Source organism: Nannospalax galili, unplaced genomic scaffold (genome assembly GCF_000622305.1).
Source record: "Nannospalax galili isolate Female #2095 unplaced genomic scaffold, S.galili_v1.0 scaffold377, whole genome shotgun sequence".
Classification (NCBI taxonomy): domain Eukaryota; kingdom Metazoa; phylum Chordata; class Mammalia; order Rodentia; family Spalacidae; genus Nannospalax; species Nannospalax galili.
This window is the reverse complement of record NW_008341187.1, coordinates 1059570-1079201: the sequence shown is the minus strand read 5'-3', so window position 1 is coordinate 1079201 and position 19632 is coordinate 1059570.

Below are 19632 nucleotides of genomic sequence, written 5' to 3'. Positions count from 1 at the left end.
ATGTAATGAGTCCATATTGATATGTATGTAGGTCTGACCACTGGAACATGGGCAACCTACTTGGGGGGTTGTCTCTGCAGAAAACTGATTCTCCTCCCTCAGCAACCGACAACTCCCTGCAGCTCTTCAACTAGGGATGGGATTCTGTGAACCCTTTCCCCATCCATGCTGGAATGTTGACATATATATATATATGTAATGAGTCCATATTGATATGTATGTAGGTCTGACCACTGGAACATGGACAACCTACTTGGGGGGGTTGTCTCTGCAGAAAACTGATTCTCCTCCCTCAGCAACCGACAACTCCCTGCAGCTCTTCAACTAGGGATGGGATTCTGTGAACCCTTTCCCCATCCATGCTGGAATGTTGACCTGTGTGTTCTTGTGCAGGAAGCCATAGCTGTTGAGAGTTCATGGGTACAACATTCCTGTCATGTCCAGAAGATGCTATTTCTCAAAAGTCCTCTGGTCCTCTAGGTAACCCAAGTTGGAGTCAATGCATGGTCTTCCTGTCTCAGCCTCCCTGCTCCTGGGATTACAGGCATGTATCTCTGTACCTAGCTCTGTAGCTTTTAAACAGCACACTGCTCTGAAGTGTATGATTCAGTGTAGTGTCATCCCACTTCCTCCTGCATCAGATGTAGACCATCCTTTTGTCTAGCATCTCTACACTGTATGCCCCACCTGCCTGTTGATCCCTTAGTAGCTGTCTATATAATCAGATTGACTGCTGAAGATCACAGTACTTAAGGTAAAGCAACTCACAGGCGCAATAATGTTTATTCCTACTAGCAAAGAGAACCATAAAGTGCATCCTTAAGAACCATCTCATCAGGGACTAGAGAGATGGCTCAGTGGTTAAGAGCAGTGACTGCTCTTACCAGAGGACCCAGGTTCTATTCCCAGAACCCACATGGTGGCTAAACATCTGTAACTCTAGTTCCAGGGGATCCGATGCCCTCTTCTGACCTCTGAGGGCATTGCATGACACATGCAGGCAATACACTCAAACACATAAAATAAAAATAATAAGTAAAATATTTTTTTAAAAAAGAATCATCTCATCATCACAAGCACATAATGTATTTTGAGAGGCCTCATTAACTTAACTTTTATGACAGCATTTTTTTTTTTTTGGTCTTTTTGAGACAGGGTCTCCCTGTAGCCACAGCTGTCCTGGAATTCACTATGTAGACCAGGCTGGCCTTGAACTCACAGAGATCCACCGGTCTCTGCCTCCCAAGTGCTGGGATTAAAGGCGTGCACCACCACACCCATATGACAGCATATTTTAATCATTGTTTCACTATTAGTATTGTTAATATCTGGCTGTATCTAAAAGTTAAACTTTATCATAAATATGCATAAAGAGTATAAAACATGATATATATAGGCTCTAATATTATCCATGTTTTCAGGCATGCACTTGACATCTTAGAATTGTACCCCATGTGGCTAAGGGAGGACTTTATATTTGTAATTATAAAATTAAAATGTGGGAGAAATTAAATATCAGAATAAAGAATGAAGGATATGCAGCTGACTGGTGGATGTCACGTAGAGTACTGAAAGCTGGTTCATACATTTCTGGTTTGTTTTGGAGAGGAATGTAGGATGTATAGGAACAGAGTAGAATTTTAAGGGTGGTGTTAGTCATTGTTCATTTGTGAAATGTGAACTGGGGCTGAATGATGAGATTAAAGGTATAAGAGAGACAATTTCATTTGCAGATAGAAGAGGCAGAGGCTCTCAAACCTGCAGCTTATTGTTACAGACAGGTAATATTATAAAATACAATGTAAGGAAATAGAGTTTAAAAATGAGAAATCCATTTCTGAACTCATTTAAGCTTTCTCCTCAGATTTAAGCTGAAAGCTCATCTGCTGTAGATATGCAGGGCTTTCTGCAGTGATGGAGTTTAAATTGAAACAAAACACTGTGGGGTTTCATAGGAAGCAAAGAGCCAAGTCCCACCATGTGATGCCCAGAGAAAAGAGAATGCAGACCAACCCTCTACCATACCCCAGTTTCCCTGGCTCCAGCCTGCTTTCAATGTTCGCAGTTTGGGCCTGTGAAACAGCTGAGCAGATAAAGGTACTTGTCACCAAGAACCTGAGTTTGATCCCTGGAAATATATGATGGAAGGAGAAAACCAACTTCCATAAGTTGTGTTCTGACCACCACACATGTAATTTGGCAAACACACACACACACACACACACACACACACACACTAATCCATCAATTAACAGATGTGAAAAAAATTAAATTCTGATTTTTTCTGGAATACTAAACTAAGATTTGCTGCTCACTCAGCAACCCTGTCTATGTTCAGAGTTTTCCAAACAAGAACTTGACTGCACTGGTAGGCATATGGTCTGGGGAGCCCCAGTGTGGTGGTGATTAGGGTTAGCTTCTCCTGGCTTAGTGATAGTCAGAAACCATTCTCTCTCCCTCTTTCTCCTTCTTCCCTCACCACCGACCCTTGAATCACCAACCATTTTCTGATTCAATTTAAAGTCCATTCTACAACATGAAATCCATACCTGGCACCATGATTAGGGCCAAGAACCTGTGGCTAGATAGGTCTTAGGCCCTAGAGATCCTACTCTTATTCTGACAAGAGAACACAGCATCAAACTGACGCCTAATGGCCCATTGTTCTAACCGTAGATTACTGCATCTTTTAACCCTCACCAAAGAAGCTTCTTTTGGAAGTAGATGGTGATTAACATAGAGATCCACAGCTGGTCAAGGTGTAGAGAATAAGAGACTGTGGAATGCTCACTCCTAAACAGGACACCTATGTCGCATCCTTTCTTCCCCAGGTTCACGGAGTGTTGTGGAAGAGGGCTGAAAAGATTGTAAGAGCCAGAGGCAATGGATCCAGACACAAAAGGGCAGTTGCACATATGAACTCACAGCAGTAAAATGGCAGCATGCGCAAGACCTGTCCAAGCTCAAGCCAGACGAAATCCCAGCATGGAGAAGGGAGGTGGGCAGGATGTCCCACCCCTAGCTGAGGAGCTATAGGCAGTTGGTAACTGCTGGGGGAGGGATAGTCAGTTTTTTAAAAGTACATGGGCCCTGATATGTCAACCATGCCCCAGTGCCCAGTGGATGTTCCCACACCCAAGAATATATGAGCAAACAAATGGAACTCAATGGGTTAAAATAAAAGACACAACGTTGGGTTGGTAGGAAAGAGATGGTGGACCTAAGAAGAGTTGGAGGAAGGGTGAATATGGTAAAAACACATTTTGTGGAATTCTCTGATGTCAGCATGCATAAGACCTATGCAAACTCAAGCAGACAAAAACCCAGCACAGGGCTATGGAAAAGGGCAAGAAGCCCCAATCTTAGTTAAAGAACTATTGGCAGCTGATTACTGCTGGGCAAAGACGAACTGATCTTCCTAAAGGGAGGGCCTCTAGATAGGTTTCCTAGACCCCAGTGGATGAACTTGTACTGAGCGACATCTGAGACACTAACTTGACATGATAGGCCTTAACATAAATGACAGAATGTACGAATTCCAGTGGGAGGGGGGTATAAATGTGATCACGATGTTCTGTATGAAATATACAATAAAATCAATTAAAAAATTACAAAAAAAAGGCCACATTGTATGAAATTCTCAAAGAACCAATTATTTTCTTAAGAAAAGAAAGCTGAATGTGAGCCTTTAACCCAGCCAATAAGCAGCATTCCTCCGTGGTCTCTGCCTCCAAATTCCTGCTTTGAATTCCTGCCTTGAGTTCAATAATGGACTATAACCTGTAAGGCAAATAAACCCTTTCCTCCCCCAGGTTGCTTTTGATCAGTGTTTCATTATAGCAACAGAGAAGATCACAACAGGGGGCACATCTAGAACCCCAGCCCTGGGGAGGCAGACTGCCCAAGGTGACGTGTAGGCCTTTCCTCTTACCCCTCATTTAAAAAGTTTCTGTGGGAAAACTTGTGCTACCAAACTTGATTAGTTTAAGATCATTAGTTTAACTCCAATATCAGGATAGTAACAGCCAGATTTGGTGGTATACACCTTTACTCCCAGCACTCAGGAGGCAGAGGCTGGTAGATCTCTTTGAGATTGAGGCCAGCCTGGCAGGATGGCCTACATAGCGAGTTCTGGGCAGTTGGGGCTACACAGAGACCCTCTCTCAAAAACAACAACAACAACAACAAAAAGATAGTAATTAATTTTATTTGCAAAATGTGTAGCTGCCAGGAGGAGACCAGGTCAGCCCTACAAATGGCCCTGCCTTCCCTTACAGATACTGAAGGCAAGCTAAAATACTATTCATAATATATTGTCATTTAGAAGTGGCAGAGTCCTTAACAGCTGTGAACATTACAGGCACAACAGTAAAATATGATTCTTCTTCCCCGGAAAATGTCCTTGTTACAGTGCTCCAAAAAAATGAGTTAGAGATGATTTCTTTGCTGCCCCCATGGACCTTTCCCTGGAATATATTCAAGGCTTTCTGTAGCTTGCCTCCTTATAAATTTATTCTCGTCAGGTCTAACCATCTATCAGGCTCCCAGAGTGAAATATGAGACTGAAAATGCAAGGGGAATCAGGTGTAGACACATTTGCCAGAGGAATTCAGAGTGAAGCAAGCATTCCAAACCCAGAGCCCAGGACAGGATCGCAGGTGGCGTCTGCTGCTTCCTCCTCACTCCCGTCACTGTTCAGATGCCACAAAGCTGAGCATCAGAGAGCAATGCGAGGCTTGATCCCATTACCCCGCCTTGGCCTTGCTGCCACTCATACACCTCAAATAATAATAAAAGCATCTAGTGTCTGAACATGGGAGATGGAAGACCAGAGAAAGATGCCGACTAACCTGACCTAGGCAACCGGAGAAAATCACATCACCTAAAATGGCCCACAAGGATTGGTTGTTGTCACGGAGCAAGCCTTTCTAAGTGTGCAGAGATTCCATACCAAGTGAGCCATATCCCAGGAAACTTAAATTGGAAAATTCTGACTTCTCAGGGTGATTTGGAAAACTGCACTCCACCATAGGGGCGGTTGAAAGGACAGCAGACAGTCACCACTCAGATTTCATCAGTGATGGGCAGAAGGAGTACATTGTACGTGGTAGAGCTTGAGCAAATCTATTATGTCTTAAAATGTTTTAGTCAAGCTTTATGTAACCTCTCATGGATTAACATGGTCTTTAGATGATCTGTGTGCCTTGGGCTTCTAAGGGACTTTATTATTTTCCTCTTACTTTATAAAATCCCCAAATAGGTCATATTAGGTGTGAAGATAAATATTAACAACAGGATCTTGAATAACCAAGAAGACAAGTCTCTGGGCATATCAGTTTAGGATTGCCTAGATTAGGTTCATTGAGGTAGAAGACACACTGTAAATGTGAGCAGCAGCACTCCATGGGCTAGGGTCCTGGGCTGGATAAAAGGAGAGAGCTAGCTTCCTGACTATGAAGGTCATGTGACCAGCTGCCTTGCACATTTGCCACCACGACTGCCCTGCTATAGTGAACTGTACCCTCAAACTGTAAGCCAAAATAAACCCTTTTTCTTAAGTGGCTTTTGTCATGTGTTTTGTCACAGCCCTGAGATAAGCAACTAACACGCTATGGTAAAAGCAATTGCTTCACATCATCTGAAATTTCATGTGTAAAGTCTGCTGAAATAAACTGAAAATACACAGATCACAGGAGAGGAAATACATTCATGTACATGGAGGCATCGGATGAAGAGGAGATTCAGAAATTTATACAGAAGAGGGGGAAATGAAGGGTGAAGGCAATTAAAAGGGGTAATAAGTGATTGCTAGGGGAGATGGAGGAACATTTTATGTCCTATTACTGTGGTGTTTAATTTTCTGACTTCTTTGACATGACTTTAATTTCCCTTGGTTAATGAACTTTAAATAAAAAGACTGAAGACAGTTGTCTTCCTCTGGTGGACCTGGTCTGCAAATAAGTGAATGTCAAAGAAAAGCCTCATTGCGGTCTGAACTCACCAAGTTGCCATATTTTGAAGGGTCATTTTATGTGTCACAATAATTAAAATCCATCTATACCACATCTATTGAGCATATTATGTGCGAAGGGAGGGGATACATTGGGTGAAAAAAAGAGATGGTATAGAGCCCTCTTGAGAGTTGCATCTCTTGCTATTATGAATCAGCATCCTGCTATACAATTCAGAGTCTGTGGGCATGCTTAGAGTTAGCTTCTGAGAGAGAGGTAAGCGCTCAGTGTTTAAAGTTAAGATGGACAATCAACAAAGAGCCTCAGCTGGACTCACTCACCAGACACCTCAACTTCTAAAGGGTCTCGATAGCCAGCCAGCAGCGTCACTCCTGTACCCCGGCCCCAGTCACTTCTTCATAATCCAAATTCCCATTTACTAGAGAAGAAAGCAAGGCCCTGCCTATGGGGTGGTTTGCTCCGAGCCACAAAATGAGTAAGTAGCTAAATTAGGTCATGACCCTAATCTCTCTTCCTTGCAAAGTGCTCTTTCAACAACACCCTGTGCTCAGGGTTTGCTTTGTAGTTACAGCTCAGAATAACCATATTTGACCATTTTCTGCACCTATCTAAACAGGGAAACCATCCTTTGGGCATCTTGCCGGGACCAGAGTCTATCAGGGACTGAAGACTGTGGGACTCTTGGCTCCCCTTGGCCTTCATTTTGAGGGCAACCTAGACAGGTTATTTTTCGACCTTTCTAATTTTTGTCTGAATTACCTAAAATGAGTTAAATTAGGGTTCCTTGCAAGAACATGGATAAAGGGTTATTTATGGAAGAGTGAACAACTTAGCAGAGGCTATACCACTAAAAAAAATGTTTACTTCCCCCACAGTGTCGGGGGTTTCCCGACAGGTACGGCACAGGGAGAGAGGCCAGGACCAGCCTGGGTTCCTCTCTTAGGCGCTGAGCGGGATGGTGAGTGTCAGCGACTCAAAAACCACACCGAGTCGGGAGTCTTGTCAAGGCAGGAACTCACTTTATTGCGTCAGGCATCACCTTATATAGTTTAAGCAAAAAGGGGTGTGGAAAAGGGAAAGGCAAAGGTGTATGTCATCTGGGGCAATGGCTGTGAGCCACTGGGAATTGGGCACGCCAGCTGTGATTGGGGAGAGGCAGTCCGAGGTCGGGCCCAGCTGAGTCACCTCCGCGAGGAAGTGACTGGCCAGAGACATGTCGCCAAACTTTAGTCAGGCTCAGGAAGTTACAATAGGCCTCATCATAAGTTGTGCCACAATTATGAAGGTCCTGGAGACCCAACACCACAGCAATTATTAACTGCCTCTACAATTTCAAGAAAGGGAGGGCGGGGATCATGAGTTCCTCCCCCTCCCCCCCCCCGTGACAGGGTGCTGAAAGACAGCATTCCACAGCACTCCATCCTTTCTTCCATCTTCTACATTCTTTCCACCACCTCTTCTTTGATGCTTCCTGAACCTTGGAGAGAAAAATGCAGTTGTCTTATTTATGACTGAGTATTCAGCAGTCATCTATCCTCAAGGCTTCCACCAGTTCTATCTGTGCAGTAATTGTCATTCATTGCAAAAAGCAGCTTCTCTGATCAAAGGCCCCAGCAGCACTAATCTATGGGCATAAACATGCATTTAGCAAAACCACAACAGTAGCTTCCTGTGGGTCCCCATTTCCGAGAGTGATTATCTATCAGCCTCCAGGAAGGGAGTCTGGTTTGTATCATCAGGTCCATCTTTCTCCCTTGGAAGTGCCTAGAGAGGACAAGAATTCTGAGACAGATTTTTTTTTTAACCGAATCCACCAATGATACCACCTTAGATATTGGCATCAGTTTATATTCGGTTCTTTACACTATTAGAGAGATCATAGTGCCCCCCCCACCTTTGACTTTTTATTTCTGACCCAGAAAATATTTTAGCTCTAAGGTCTCTGTTTGAGTGATCTGATTGTACTCACTGTAAATTCTGTAGTTGATCTTTATAAACATATCCATAGATGTCTGTGTACATATATAATCATAATCAAGTAAATAATGTCACTCTGTATCCAGTCACAAAAGTATGCTGATTAATGATTGTGAAAATCAAATGAGATAATGTGTATTAACAATGCATTGAAAATTGTAAATCAATTTCCTCATGCAAGATATTAATGGGCAGCCCTGGACTAGATCCAATTTCGGGCTATTACCATATACAACCTGAATACACAACAGTTGTTAAAACTTCCACAACAGTTGTTAGGACTTCAGGTAAGGTGAGCTAGAGAGGAAACTCCAAGGTAGAGGCCTCAAACTGCATGCCCTTAGGAGGCCGCAGGCCTACAGTATTTTTATAAGGCTTACCAGAGTGTGTGTAGATATTTAATTAATTGCTAACATTGAAGCCTCAGAAGTCACCTAAAAGGATATTTTTTTTAATACTTGTTTACAAATAGCGTAGCTGACAAGGCTAGTTTGGGATGTATATATTCCTTTTTTCAGTTTTTAAATTTTCTCCTTAAATGATAGTTATATAAATTTATGGGCTTTGACTTGTTTTTTTGTTTGTTTATCTTTAGAGACTTGTGAGGTCTTTTCTATGCCGCAGGACTCCCCACTTCTCTGGTCATACTGTACCTCCCCATATTGGCATTTGTAGTCATTTGAATGCCCTCCTTTGTATGTGAAATTATTTCAGAAGTTCTGGCAATGTCCTCCTTCTCAAAGAACTCTCTTTGATTTGCCCTCTAAAGGTTGGAGTTCATGTTTAAAGACCCAAAACCAATATTCCATAGTTATATAGATAAGCTCATACCTCAGGTAGAAGTATATTATTCACACCAAACTATAAAATTATGGATTTTTTGGTTTGGGTCCACTCCTGTTAGAAATTTTGAAGGAACTGGGTGGGAGACTGCTGTGTCTTGCTCCTGGCAGACAGGGCAGTGGAGGGTTTTGGAGAAAGAAAGAACGAGGTGCACAAGAAGCAGACTGATGCTGCAAAAAGAATCAAAATCTGCTTGATGATTGTGTTGGATTTCATGTCTTTTAAGGCAGATTAAGTCCTCTTGAAGTCTGGACAACTAAGTCCTAATCTGTATGCTCCTGGAGCTCCACCAACAATCTGTACTGAGAAATAATTATAACAGCCATAGAATGAGTTCAGAGCACAGACTGTTACAGTATCTGCCTGCCTTCCAAGGAGGATCAAAGCAGAGAGAAGATTCTGACACATTGTTTCAGTATACCAAAATGCACCAAAATGGCTCATATGAACCAGAAATTAGGATGATTTCTCTGATGCTGAGTTGATAATGGTTTATCAGCCATGATACATTCTCTAAAACACACAAGGAGTTTGCTAAAGCTCACTGGGAAATGAGCCAACTCTGCTATTTTGTCTTTTGTCATTTCGCCATGGATGCAAACACATGCACACACAGGTCATTCATAATGAGCAGTGCACAGCAGTAAAACCAACCCTTGTAATGAACAGCCTGGCCCTGGAATATGATGTGGAAGCAGGTGACATATGAGAAAGGTGTCTAATGGGGGCTTGGTCGGCAGGTCATCCGCCAAAGGAAATGAGAAATTGCAATAGTTTCCTAGATAATTCTGGAAAAGCAGAAGCTTTCTCTATTTTCTCACTAATCATGCCAGTTATTTATGCCACTCTGAATGTAAGCAGCTCACCTATGCAAACTCATACTCACGCCAACCTCTTACTGGAAAATCCAAAGAAGAAAGAGGCTAGGGAATTCCCTCGATTAGCTGAAAATGCCATGGCTGTTACTACTCATATGTCAATATCATAGTTAACATCTGGTCCCTAGAGAAGTAATCATTACATCTAAATATTTTGCCCAATCTACTTTTCTCTATTACAAAAGAAGAATTTTTCATATACATATATTAATTTAATAGTTGCGTAGAGTGTCCACATGCTCAGAATCTAGTTTATTGAAAGGAAACATATTCCTGTACACATAGATACCTTAGAGTATGATGTCAGGATTCAAATCATGGTTTCACCAACTACCAGCTGTATTGCTCTGAACAAGTCACTTAACAGCTTTGTTCCTTGGTTTCTTTGTCTGTAAAATGGGATTAAGGTACTGTCAGTCTCAAAGGGATGGGAATATTAAATAGTTATACTTAACATGGGGCCTCTAGATATGCCTCAATTGGTAAAGTGCTAGTCTAGCACCACAAGTTTGGGTTCAATCATCAGCACCACATCAATGGCAACACAAGCCTGTAATCTCAGGTCAGAAGGTCAAGGGCATACCTGTCTGCATAGACATTTAAGACCAACCCATGCTTCATGAGACTCTGTCTCAAAGGAACATAAGGATCGTAGACCAGTGCCTGTCCCATAGTATGTACTCAGTATGTGTCAGCTGATTTATGATTTATTCATCTATATACACATGTAGAAGTGTGATAGTAAATTGAAAATTTTAAAACACATTTACCTCACTTGTGAATAAATGAAGAGGAATTCTGTGCAAATAAGGCAGTTTGTCAGATATTCTTGTTAACCCTAGAGATGACTATTTAGTGGTTATTTAAGAACTTACACTGTTTCCTCCCCTACTTACAGTCACTCTGTGATCATTCATTGTAATAGTTTAAGAGTGTGTGCTTTCTCATGTAGTTTTCTTCTATATTGGATTAAGTAGATTGGGCTCACATTCTGATGTGGCCATTTTTATTACACAACAGGTAGTGAGACTTTTCTGCCAAACCCTAGGAACTAAGAGATAAGGATTGGCACCTGTGTGAGAAAGAACCCAAAACTGACCTCAGGAAGAGAAGCAGAAGAGATTGTTCGTATTTTAGCATTTCTTCTCTAGTATTTGGAAATGTTTTAAACCCTGATAAATAACTCTCTTTTTCATTTTTCCATGCTTATTACTTTATGTTTCATTTGGAATCTTATATCCATATCCCACTCCTCAGTTTCCACACATCAAATTTCCTTTAGTGTTGTCAAAGACTTTATTTTCTCGGGGCTGGGGAGGTGGGATTAGCAGCTAAGAGCATTGGCTGCTGTTGCAGAGGACCTGGGGTTGGTTCCAGGACCCACAGGGAACCTAACAACTGTACTTAACCCCAGTTGCAGGGGAGCTGATGCCCTCTTCTGACCTCCGAGGATATTGCATGATACCCACACACTCATGCAGGCAATATACTCATACACATAAAATAAAAATACTAAATAATATGTTTAAAACGACTTTATTTTCTCATCCTCACCTGATATTTGATACTTCACATCCAAAATGTCACTGATCCTCTATTTGAATTGGGTTATATACTATTTCTAGTTCAGAACTCTATAGGCTCCTGTGGCATAAAGCCTGACAGTCCTATTAGTACATTACTTTTATAGTTTTGATCTTTCATTATAATCCTTGGATAATATAATAATCAAGAGTGTTTGAGATAGCCCCGAACACTCACTAGTAAAATGTTCATTTAATTTGTCACATTTGTTGCATTTAAAAATACCTATGTATTGGAACTGGGGGGATATAACTCAGTAAAGTGCTTGCCTTGTGAGCCTGAGGACCTGAGTTCAATCCCCTAACCTACATAAAAGAGGTAGGATATTGTACCATGTGCTTGTAATCCTAGCACTGTGGAGGCAAAAACGGGGGATACCTGGTCAGCCTGACCTTCTTAGCATGCTCCAGGCCAGTGAAAAACCCTGTCTCAAAAACAAACAACCTGTGTTGTCCCCTGACTTCAGCATGTGCACACACACACGCACACACACACGCACACGCACACGCACATACACACGAATCAAAACTTCATTACAAAAGCTAGCTAAGGTCTAAACCATCCCTAAAGTGCAGTGTGGATCAACATGCACTGAGAAAGTTTAGACCTTGACTTAGCTTTGCAGAGTTCTTCGTTGTTCGCCCTCCTGTGGAGGTTCACGGAGCTCATCTGCAGAGCTTTGCGCTCTGTGTAGCACTCGGTAATGAGGCAGGCTTAACCTGATTTAACCTAATATTTCCCTGACTTATTTTTTACCATGAGAACCTTGATATTCTCAGAATTCACATTAACCTGTCATCAAACAAAGGATCTATAAATACTTTGGGAAAACTGATCTAAAAAGATGGCTCTTTTCCTTTTAACTATCATTGATAATGATTGTGAATAAAAGATTTCATTCTTCTCTTAATATGATTCGGATTCTGATTCTGAGAAATATTCTATCATCTTGTATTTTATCTTCACCATCCTGATGTTTAATGGTGAATTTCTTTTTAAAAATATAGTGTATATTAATTTTTTGAGACTTTCAAACATGTGTACAATGTAGATCAATCATATTCACACCCTCTACACCTCCCTCTAACTCCTCCCAGATCCACCTCCCACTCACCCACTCACTCACCCCCAACTTTATGTATGTCCTCTTTTTTATAATACACCGTGTCCATATTGTGATGTCTATACATGCATGGGTATAAGGGCATCCACTGAGCATGGACCACATCCTTAAAGAGAACTGACTCTCCCTTTCCTAGCAGCCCCTAACCATCAGTAGCTTCTCAGATGGGGATTCCTTCCCCCAAAACCATGCTGGAATGTTGACTGTCTTGATCTTGTGCAGACAGCCATAGCTTCTGTAAGTTCATAAATTCAGTAGCCCTGTCATGTCTAGAAGACATTGTTTCAAAACTCCAGTTCCCTTTGGCCTCTGGCTCTTACAGTCTCTCTCTTCTTTCTTCCATGATGTTCCCTGAGTTTGGGGGGAGCTGATATAGATGTTTCATTTATGACTGCACACTCCATAGACACTTATTCATTGTATTTTGACCAGTTGTGAGTTTCTGCATTAACCATCATCCACTAAAGAATTTTCTCTCATGGAAGTTGAGAACTGTAGTAATCCATGGGTGTAGAGACAGGTATATATTTAGAAATCAGTTTGATACTATGCCCACTTGGCAAAATAATAGTAGTAGGTTCACTACTAGGGCCTATGAACTCCCCAGTCATGCGTTCTCCTCTAGAATCACAGTACCAGGAATGAATTTCCTCCAGTGAAGGGAGCTTTAAATCCTATCAAAAAGTGGTTAGTTACCCCCATAACATTCATGCCACTAGTGTACTCATGGGCTTCTCTTATAAGGCCTATTGTTATTATAACTTGCACAGTTTATGCCTGGGTAAGACTACTGATGACTTTTCTCTTGACAGCCTGTATAGCCTTTCCAGTACTATAAAATCCAGCTAGTTAGCTTAATTAGTACTAACTTGATTTCTCCATGGTCTATGAACAAAGTGTATGGTATCTTGAATTATAGATTTCTACCATTCTTTGAAAGGAGGCATAACTTCTATTGAAACATCTTCTGATTCTCTCCCTGTATACCTTTAAAAAGAAATTTCTTGAAACTGTCCTTTCAAATCCTGATTTTTATTGTAATTATGTATGCTGTGGGAAGCCAGAAATTATGCAATATCTCTTGTAAGACTCCACATAAAACTGGTTTAAAGTACATTCTTAATAAATATTTTGGGGGCTGGTGAGATGGTCTAGTGGGTCAAGGTGCTGTTCTCCAAGCCTGATGACTTGAGCTGGATCTCCATAACCCACATAATGAAAGGAGAAAACTGACTCCCTCAAGTTGTCCTCTGACCTCCATATATACACCATGGCACACAATGCCCCTCCCCAACTCATTCTAAATAAATAAATAAATAATAAGTAAATGTAATAATTTAAAAATAAAAACCAGCTAAATTGCAAAGCATCTATTTTATAAAACTCCTGAGGATTCATTTTCCGGAAATGATCTTTAAGGCCACAACCGTATTCACCACCTATAACATCAAAAGATAAAGAATAGTGTTAATTATTTTTTCTATGAGGTCAGACCTGCAAGGGGGGCAGCAAATCTTTGAGCACACAATTATAATGGAGTCACTGTTCCATGGCTAATTACTTATTAGTCATTTGACTGCTAATTTGATTAATACCACTATATAAACCTTTATGTTGATTTTGTAAAATGCATTACAAGCTAGGTCAATATTCTGGCCCCCATTATATGGATGAGGAAAGAAGACATTAAAAACTTGATCTGATTGATTACCTCAAGGTCATCTTTTGTGGTAATGATAAAAACAAAATAAAAACTTATCCTAGCCAATATCTAAAACAAGAAAGAGATCTTCTGAAGGTAGTGTTGGAAACTAAGGAAAGGCATATTTTGGGTAAATATGTACTTTATTCAGTAAAAATTAAGAATTTGTAGATAGCCAGCAGTATTTTCTAGTAAGTCTCTCAATATGGTAGACTAATCTATAGATCAAGTCTCTCAATATGGTGGACAAATCTACAGATTTAATATGATTTGGCAACATGTCTGTGTAGAAAATGCTGGAAAGCTTGTGCCATATTTCTATAAGTTTTAGATTCATTTTTTATAGAAATTCTAAGATCAGGGCTGGAGGCATGGCTCAGTGGTTAAAAGCACTTCCTGCTCCTACAGAGAACAAGAATTCAGTTCCCAGCATCCAAACTGGGTGGCTCACAACTGCCTAAAACTCAACTTCAGCAGATCCAGTGCCCTCTTCTGGACTCTGTGGGAACCTGTAAAACATAAACACACACACACACACACACACACACACACACTCTTAAACATTCTATGATCACCTAATATATCAATAGGCATTGTGAATTTCTTTGTGATTCACCTCATATCTGTTTGGCTGAACTGAACCTCCAACTCTTTTTTTAAATTAATTTTGACCTTTATTCTTTCAGATATATTAAATATTAGTTATTTGATTTGGGTATGCTATTGTTATAAAATCAAATATTGTCTTATATTATATGTTCTTAGGATAAATAAAATGATGTTATACATTGGCAAGCTTTTAATAAAATATTCATGAAGAGAATGCCTGCATTTTATTATAAATAGAAAGTCAAGTCTGAGATGACAGCTTCCTATTGTCCTGCCATGTTTCTCTGCTAATAAGAAAACTGTTAATAGGTACTGGGGCCTCCAAGCTCAGTATAGATACCAATGTATCAGTGCATAAGTCTCGCAGGAGTATTATTTTAATTTAAAGATATTATCATTATCTTGAACCTTCATTTATAACTCCCACCTTGTAGCTCCTAAAAAAAAATTAAGCTAAGGCACCTGTGGCTGGCTGGCCGGTATTTCCTATTTTTCATCACAACTCTGCTCTAGACATCACTTCTCTTTATCAGATATATGAATGTTTTAAAAAATTTACTTTTTCAGTCAAGATTTTTACATCACCCATATGTACATATTCTCTATTGACCAATTATTAAAATAAAACAATGATTTAAAGCAAAATTCATGAGCATTTTTACTCCAAATATAATGTGTGTTCTTTTTGAAATTTTAGAAAATATGGATAAACAAAAATGAGAAAGTTATATCATATCTTCATGAAACCATCTCTGTATGTCAAAACTTTTGTATGTAGGTTAGTGAGAAATGTTGCAAATGAATACTAGGGTCCCCTTGAAGGGTCTTCTAATTTTCACAATGTTGAAATATGTCAGTGAGCCCCATACCCTAGCTCCTAAATGATTTTAAATGTGGGTAAAATAAATATACCTTTAGATGAGTTCCCAAAAGGTATGGACCCACGGGATGACTTTGTTATGACTTTGTTAGGCCTGACCACACTCTGGGTCTTCCGTCTTCTAAACCTCTGAGGTTTAGTCTCATTGGGCCAGGGCAATATGTAATTACTTCAAGCGCTCTTGAGAAGCCCCTTCTTTGAAACCCACTAGATTCTGAACAAGTCAAGTGCTGTGTGGGGCCTTTATTCATTTATATTCCAGTGCCTGCTATACAGTAAGAGCTCAGATTATGTTTTGTGAATGTGGAAACATATACTTAAACTACTTTAGCTGTAGACAATTTGCAAATCCTTTCCTCAAGTGTTTCATGGAGAAATAGGAACACAGCATCCTATGCTAAATCTCCTGGGATTTGGGGATGTTTTTAATGAGAAAGTCATTTCTAGAGATTTTCCACCATAATTATTCTTGCTGTTCTGACAACATGTTTTTCTCTGTTTGGATTCCCTTTAACTTCTTTTCTGCCCTCCGGCAGCATTGTCAGACCATCCACAGACAGAAAGTTCCAGTTCACATCAATTTTCACTTGCACTTGTGAAGATGCCCTGACTTTCTCATCTATGTCCAGGCTTTCCATTCTTCACTGGTGAATGAGGGAATTTGACTTCAGTGGCCTCTGGCTTGCTGTCCTTCTGGCTTTCACACCCCAGACTCTGTGGATCCTTTTTCTGGCCAACATAGCATCCATTAAAAGACTCAAAGAAGAAGAGGGCCAGGGATGAAAAACAAGTCATTTATAAGTACCATAGACCCGTGCCTGGAGCAGCAAATCACTCTGGAAGGACAGGCTCCATAAGGATGTTTGCCAGCAGCACAGGGGCTGGTAAGGTCAGTGGCAGAATGATCTGAGAACTCTTTCTGGTTGGATAAGTGTTTCTGGTTGGATCAGTATTCTTGATCTGGATTGATAAGTATACACACTCATATAAAATCTTTAGACCCCCTCTTAATGCAGATATCTAGGGAAATCTTGCTACAGCTAATATTTAAGTCTTTCCTCTAACATAGATTCAATGTATTTCCTTTGTCATTGCACAGGAACCCAACCTTAACTTTGGCAGAAATGACTGTAAAAAGCATAATCCTTCAGGCTGTCAGTTGCAGCCTGACGACTGGGATGCCTTTGTCCTTGCTAATAGACTTTTCAAAGTTATCTGTGTGTAATATCCTGCATAGTAGTTGTCTCCCTTTGCCACGACAGAATATTTTGATGTGTTAGATTTGTCTACATATGATTCATCTTTCTTTCACCTCAAAATTGGGCACTGACTTCATAAAAATGTAGAGGAAAAGTGAAAGTGCCTCCCCCAGAGTTTCCATTTGTCCCCAAATTGCTTTTAACTTGGAAGAACCAGTCTCCCTGGGTAGTTCCATTCCTTCAACTGGGCTGACTTCCCATTTAACATCCTGGTTACAACAACCAAGTCACCTTGGTCCACCCTGTATCAAGTAAGCCCTGGGGCCACGTGAAATCAACCACCTTGGCACCCATGGCCTGTGGCTCAAACCCTCACCGCACCTTTTTGAAGTTTTCCATGAAGAACTACCTTTATGGTTGCTGGTGTTAGCAGGAACAGGCAGAACATGGTAGAGGACGCCCCATGGGTAGGAGAGGTTTGAACTACTTTGCTTGGATCTTTCCATGCACGTTTTTCATGGTTAGACAGCCCTTTCCTATGGACTTGGTGCCCCAGGCCTACCAAGGACACAAGAAGCCTCTGGGCAGGGAGAGATGGGCTTTTCTTCCCTCTTGTGCAGGCTCAGCTAGAACAATAAACAGGTGAGAGAAACTGATCCAACTTAAGTGAGCTAACTGGAGACGAGGTTCAGAAGCTGGGAAATGCCCCACCTGTAACGCCCTCTCTCACTCCTACACTCATTTGACACCCAAACCATGCACACTGCTGCCTGTTGAGTGGACCCCACAGTGTGTGTAGGAGGAGCTGATTCCATCTCGGACCTCCACCCATCCCTCACCACCTGACCATCCTCTTCCCTTCTTTCTCCTCCTCCATCTCTTCTTCTCTTTCTTTTGCTACTCCTTGCTCTTCTTTCTCTCCTCCTCTTTCTTCCTCTTCCTCTTTCTGTCCTCCTCCTCTTTCTTTCCCCCTCCTCCTCCATCTGTGTCCTTCTCCCTCAATCTCATGCACTCATCTTCTCCCACCACATTACAAGAAGGAAAACAAGGATAGGTTATTCGGACAATTCATCAATCAATTAAAACCTACTTCCAGTGGCCACCTTTTCATACATTAGCATGCCAATTGTTAGAACTATGATTATTGGACACAGAATTCAGAAGGAAAAGGCTGGGTGCTGTATGGAACCTGGAACAAGTGGTCTGAAAGTATACACTGCTTGTGTGACAAGGCTTCCTTTCCTAGCTTCATAGTCACTGTGACTTGTCTTATCAGCTTTCCACTGATACTATTATGCAGAGACATGAATCAACTCCCATGTCAGATAACAGATATTCAGTGCAATTTGGTGGAAACCTATGCATCACTGAAGGTACAGCTCCAGTTGCAAAGAATTGAAATGAGGTACCCTGAAGAGGTAATGAGAGCATGACCTTGAGACTGAGACCAGCATCTTCACTTACCTGGTATAAGTACTCTTCATGGGAAAGCTCCCTAAACTCCCCAAACTGCTTTCCTACTCTATAAAATGGAGATAGCAATGCCTGCCTTAAAGGCTATTATAATGACTCAACACGTATTACTTCCTCCATGATCTTTCTCTAAACTGAGCAATGCCTTATTGAGGATCAATGAGTATCCTACATATAGGGTATAAGATCTCTGTGTTCACATGGGAACTATGATTTGTGGATGACCTGGAAGTTCAACTCATTTGAGGGAGAGATAATGTGGAAAAAAATGGACCCTACAAACACCAGGTGACTAAATCTTGGCCTGAGACTTGATAAGGACATCATCAAGGTTAAGTGGGATTAGGATGAAGTGGGTAAGATTTTTCCACTGCTATTGATACCTTGGAATATATGATACTATTAGAGTTATTCTTTTGACTGAAGGCCTTTGTTCCTATAAAAATGCAGATGTTCCAAAGAGAACAGCACATGAAATCTTATCCATTTACACAGTTCATTTTCCAGTTGTGCTGTTACTCTCTGTAATGTTAGTTTTTTTTTAACCTGTATGAAATGTCACATGCTCAGATGCATCTACTTTATAGATCTTTAAAGCTGATAACCTGAACCAAAGTGCACATCTTTGGTGTTTTATTTTTCTTTCTTGCAGTAATTTCAAAGGTGTAACTGAGCTTAGCCATAAATTGCTGGTTTTAGATCTGCATGGCAGGCAGCATTTGATCACTGACAACTCTGTTTTCTTCATTGTTTTCTGACTAAAATCTCCACAGTCTCTATAAATATGTAAATTACCCAAATCACTAGTTTTCCATTATTTCTGCCCCTAAGCCGCTTAAAATGTTTCTATATTCCTGCATTTTCAGTAAAAACAGAGCAGCGGGTGACAGCTGACTTTGGCTCCATTATTGAACCTCTATTTAGCAACTACTTGTTTCAAAATTTCTGATAATAACTTTCTCCCTGGGGTGGGCTCCACATCCTGTGTGGATGCAGGCAGAGGCCAGGCTGGACCAATAGGGTAGCAGGGATGCAAAGATGATCATGAGTTTGTGCAAAAGACTGGAAATTTCATGCTATATGCAATGCTGGTTGTCAACTGTGGCTTTATGATAGAATACAAATGGGTTTTTTTTAAATTGCTATTTCTTCAACTAGCAGGAATCAAATAATGGACTTAACATGGTATCTGTGTGGATTTTGCTTTCCTTTCCTGATTCATTGACCATTAAGCTAATCCATCATGAAGATGGGTCATTGAGTCTCCATGTGGGTTTGTACCTCTTTGTGGCAGGGAAGGAGAAAAACTACATGTTGCATATATTCATATAGATTTATATAGATGCACATATGTGCGTATATCTGGAGAGAACCCAGTGGAGGCAAATTGAA